The 5,948-nt window shown below is 38.4% G+C and overlaps 1 pseudogene; it reads right to left on the reverse strand.

The window, feature by feature from the left end:
* Positions 1-1,688: 1,688 nt before the first annotated feature.
* On the reverse strand, positions 1,689-5,137 carry LOC142608798 (uncharacterized; annotated as a pseudogene).
* Positions 5,138-5,948: the final 811 nt, after the last annotated feature.

The following is a 5,948-nucleotide window of genomic DNA, read 5'->3' on the forward strand; positions in this document are numbered from 1 at the left end:
GGGGCAAGCGTCTGGGCAGATGCTGGGACAGCTTTGGCTCGGGCTAATGAGATCGTGATGCCCAAGGAGCTAAAGGAGATTTTAGGCATGCCCTCTCACAAGATGGCTAGCCGTCATGTTCATCAACTCGTCCAAGTAACCTTCTTCCATTTCTTCTTTTCTTTCATCCTTAAGCATCAATTATCTCAGCTGGTATTGACTATTGTATGATTTTGGTTGCCAGGTGTTAGGGGAGGCGATGCACATTACCTCCCAATACTTGGTGAATGAGGAGAAAGCCGTGGTAGCCACTTCCAAGGAGAGGCACTAAAGGCCGAAGCTTCTAGTTTAAGAAAGGACTTGATAGCGGCGATGGACGCCAACAACACGTCCAAGAGAAGATCAAGACTTTATCTAAGCAGCTGAGCGCGGAGAAGCTGCTGGTGAAGCAAAAGGACGAACAACTCGCTGCGGTCAACCAGAAGATGAAGAGCCCCATTGCCAAGGCCATCCATGCCTTTCAGCTTACAGACGAGTATAATGCCATTCTCTTTGGCTGGTACTTCAAGGGTTCAAAACTACTGAAAAGGTACCTTGTGAAACATGGTCTAGAGACAGACTTGGAGGATCTAGACTTTGAAGCCATTGATAAGGAGTTTGAGGCAGACTAGGTGGCCTAGGCTGCTGCAGTTACTGGCGAGGATCCTCCAGAGCCTAAAAAGGATAGGAATGACGCCCCTCCAGAGCCCGAAAAATTGTAGCCGAACTACACCACTTTCACGATCGTTATTCTCAGGGTTTTGACGCACTTTCTCTCTCTCACACACACACAAGTTGCTTTTATGTGTTTGAACTTTAGTACATACCAGATGCCAACAGTGGAATCTGTTAAGATCCATGCAGACATGAGACACATCAGTTACTGTACTTGGCTTATCCTTACATGGGTCACATTGATGTTTTAGGATGCAAAAATATCAACGGAGTCATTTTGAAGCAAATCTGCCTCAATAATTGATGAAAATTTATCTTGTGTAATAGGCATATAATGCAACCAGCCCCTCACAAGAGTCACAACAACATATGAGTCTCACAACTTGTGCGGGACTGTCGTTAAGTTGCATCCTAACTAAATCCACACTTTCTGTGATACAGCTGAGATCTAATATCATCCTAAGAAATCTAGAGTGATTCCTTCACCTAACTTTTAGTGGGGGGAGAAGTGTGATTTGAATTGCAGACGTAGGACACTACAAATGATGTTATTACCACTTTGCAATCACTTGAACCCCCATTTGATACCTTTGATTACAAGACCAAGTATAGAACCTTTGATTACAAGATGCATCACATGTGGAGTTTGTTGAACAGTCTGAAGCTAACACAGATTTAAAAACATCTCAACCATCTTAAATTCAAACCTGCTGTGTCATGGCACTGCCCCTTGGATGGGTATGGGTTATGAACAAAAATATTATTTGCAAGTATTTCACTCATTTACTATTTACTACAGTTGTCAAATGAAGTAAAAAAAAAATCTTAACCATCAAATATATTGTCAATGTACAAGGGATCTGAAATTCAAAGCTGCTGTATGAAGGCACTGCCATTTGAATTGGTGTATACTATCAATCTGTAGGCTTTGAACAAAAAGACTATTTGTAAATATTTCACTCATTTACCATTCACTGTGCTTAGTAAATGCAAATCACATATTCTTAAGTGTTCTATAAAATCATAGAAACGTTTACCATTCTTCTTGATATCTTAAAGAAGCAAGGTTGAATGCATCTTGACCTGGGACTAACAGTTCAGCTAGGCCATTGAACTGCCACTGAATCAAAACTAAAATATGGGAAAGGGATTAGCCACTGAAAAGATGACATCATGCCCTGACCAACAGCTCGTATACGTTACTGTTGTTGTCCCCACTGACACGCTTCAACACTTCAAAACTTTTGCGACTTCCTAAGATATCAATCCGTTTAAAAACCACATAACCACATTCTGATGTTTCTCTACTAGAGTACACTGATCGCAGCCGGTCTGCATGCCTAGAATCAGTGTGAACTGCAGCCTCTATTTCGTGAGCAGACATGTTCTCCTGCCAGAGAGCAAACATAAACATCAAGGTCCCTGGTATATGAATTAGCTCTACTGTCTGGTAGATGCACATAAACTTCAAAAGTGATTAAACTAACAGCCCCCTTTAAGCTTCAAAAACATCCATCATAATTATACAAAAGGGGTTAATTATACACCACTAGCCACATACGTTCTGTTGAGTTTTTTCTTGATGCAGTAACAGAACATGTCAAAATGGTGATTAAAAAACGTCAAAAGGACAAAAGGTTTGTATTTCTTCATAGGTTTGGCAAAATTGGTTTCGCTTCCAACTTTTTGCTTTTTGTTTCACCTTTAGCAAATACATTATTAAAAACTACGGGATGCCAAACGCAATACCATATTGAAATTTGATAACCAAACCAACTATGAAAGATATAACTTGAAAAGAAAATTATTAAATCATTGCTTATGCATAAGAAAATATATATAGACACGCGAAGGAAAGTCTTACCTGATAATATACATAAATATGATCTAACATTTGCAAACATGTAAAGCCATTATCGCTGAAAAACATTCTTGAAGAAGGCCCCATCTCAGCAAATCGGTCAATGGGAAGCAGTATGGTAAGAAAATGGTATTTAAATATCAATTCGGATTCCTCACTGCAAACAGGCCAAAGAAAAATTAAATGCAATGAGATAATACGCTCCTCATGGATAGAGAACACTGCTATAACCAGAAACACGGCATTACAAGCACAAGTGTGGTTCACAAAATTTGGATAATGATGCCATATGAACAGGTCAGAGTTCACATATTCCATCTCATCAGATCATTACAACATAAAAATTTGAACCACTTTATAATTTACAGCAAGATACACACACGTATAAACAAAGATGAAGTAACACAGTAGAGCGTAAAATCCATCCATCAAACTCATGCCTATCAGAAAAAGATGAAATCTACATATTAGCAGTGAGAGAGAGAGAACAAACACCTTTCTGTAAGTGGCTGGGTTAAGTTCGTAAATGAAGCTTCTGAATCCTTGCCATCCCCTTTTGCATCTAGGAATACAGATGAGGGATGTTCACCTGTACCATCAACACTGAAAGAGTCTGTAAATAGAAACAGTCAAAGTTGGCTCGGATATTGACCAGCAGATTGAATCCAAAAGGCTGGTTGGGGTTATTAGATGTATTGGGGTTTGACAGGTCTATAATAACAACAGAAAATAATTAGATGACTTCACATCAATACTCGTAAATCCATTGATAGAGTGTTCCATATTAAGACAGATCAAACCACCCCCCCCCCCCCGCCCTTTCCCAACCACCAATTGCTTAAACAGACACACAGAAAGAATACATTCAAGATTCACTACAAAGATTTCCAGCATTTCTGCACTTGAGTGAAGTAAAGAAATCATGCAAAGACCTTCCATTGGGATCTTGCACTTACTAAAAAAGACTTAGGATTTTTCTGGTAAAAAATTACTAATGTAAAAAATGTCAAACGGTCAAACATATTCAACTATCATAAATCACCCTTCATGTTTCTTCTAATTACTCATAAGTCAATACATCAGATAGCTAAGATAATCTAATCAAGTTTTACCAATCATTATTAAATTTCATAAAATGCTCTTTCACCATTTTGGAAGTGAACAAAGAGAAAAAAAAATAAATGGCAGGATAGTGATAGCCAGATAGCTTCAGTATCTCACAATTTAGGGCCTGTCGTCTGTCCACTTAAAATTTAATGCTGAGACAATACAAATTAAATGAATTTTTGAATAAAATAATGAAAGATTATCAATTTCACACTTTAAAGAATGCCGAAGGCTTTTTGCCATGGAATAGGAATACAATGTGAACAAGAGTTGAGAATTCAAAAGACAATTATGTTAGTTCAAATGTGTCAGTATCATGTTATCCATCATTGACTTCCTCTAACCACTCCAAATTCTCATTCATTCCAGCATATTCCTGAAATGATAAATTCTTGAGTAATCTGCATTTACAAGTAGTTTTAATGTTTCAATCCATTATACTTTTAATCCCATACTATAATTTGAAGATCCCTTGCCCCACCCATATTGATATTATAAGAAGAAAAAAAACCCAAAGCAAGATTTCATTGTTTTTACTCTAAAGCATTCGCCACTTCCCAGGCACCCCCCCCCCCCCCCCCCCCCAGCCCTTTCTTTCTTTTCCTGCTAGCAAGATTTGAACATTAAACATAGTCCAACCTCACCCCACCCATTGATCACCCTGAGGTTTGAGGAAGAAAAAAGAGACACTAAATCAAACATAATATTTCTGTATTTAACGTTTCATTCATATCAGTATCATGTTATCCATCATTGACTTCCTCTAACCACTCCAAATTCTCATTCATTCCAGCATATTCCTGAAATGATAAATTCTAGAGTAATCTGCATTTACAACTAGTTTTAATGTTTCAATCCATTATACTTTTAATCCCATACTATAATTTGAAGACCCCTTGCCCCACCCATATTGATATTATAAGGAAAAAAAAAAAACCCAAAGCGAGATTTCATTGTTTTTACTCTAAAGCATTCACCACCTTCCAGCCCCGCCCCCCCCCCTCCCCCACCCCCTTCTTTCTTTTCCTGCTAGCAAGATTTGAACATTAAACAGTCCAACTTCACTCCACCCATTGATCACCCTGAGGTTTGGGGGCAGAAAAAAGAGACTAAATCAAACATGATATTTCTGTATTTAACGTTTCATTCATACCAGTAAGTGCAAAAGAATAGAAATGGCATTTCATAATATTGAAAATAAAGAATCAATATTTACCTTCCCTGCAATGCCATTTTGAGAATCTTCAAGCATCATACCAACCTGCCTGGCCAAGTCAGCGGGTATGTGAACAAGCCATTGTACATATTTCTCCTTTACTGTTTTCAGACCCCACAGTGGCTGAGACACATCATATATCAGATGAATTTCTTTGTGATAAAATTAATTACATTGAGCGCACTCTGACCTCTATCAGGTATATCAATATTTTTCACATTGCAGACAATGTCACCAATGGTACAAAGGTTACAATACATGAATATGAAGACAGCCAAAATTTAATACAGTGAGACATGCCAACAGTAAGAGAATCAGGAAATTTAATGACAAATAATATCCATTCTCCGTAAAACTAGAGATATAGAATATTCATTCACAAAAATATAAAATGCAATGTGACGGGTACTCACTGTGACGATGTTGCTCAAGTGGCCAAGATATCTTTGCACAGAAGTCCCTTCACAAACCACATGACTAGCACCAGAACCAACAAACCATTATTCTACAAGTTTGGCACCTTCTCTAGCAGCAGCCTCAACAACCCGCCAAAGATATCAATCATCTCAGGGAGTTTCTGAAGGTACCTGGAGAGATGCTGGCTTAATCGATGCAAGGTGTACCCACTTAACAATAGACAGATGATGTGGCAGGATAGGCCATGGACACAAGTGCAGCCGTGACCATGGCCGCACAGCGCATCCATGCATATCCAACTCGGGTGCGCTGGCCCAATCGGCACACCCGTGCTTCCTAGTTTCTCACCGTACATATTCTTATCGAGCAAGTGATAATCAATGTTGTTGTATGTGTAAGAGGATTGGTGAGAAAACGGATCATTTGTAGATTCAACAACAACGTCAAGTTGCTATAATGACTGAAACCATGATGTTTTGTGTTAGATGGATAATGACTGAATCCATGCACACATTGCTCCAATGTTGGCAAAGGAAACCAACTTCTTTATCATTATGTTTAATGCGGACATGGAGGGGCAATGTTAGAAATTATCTCATATCTCTAATTTAACAAAATCACCTTTTTTGGATTTTTTTTATTTTTGGATCTTCT

Source organism: Castanea sativa, chromosome 9 (assembly GCF_040712315.1).
Source record: "Castanea sativa cultivar Marrone di Chiusa Pesio chromosome 9, ASM4071231v1".
Taxonomy (NCBI): domain Eukaryota; kingdom Viridiplantae; phylum Streptophyta; class Magnoliopsida; order Fagales; family Fagaceae; genus Castanea; species Castanea sativa.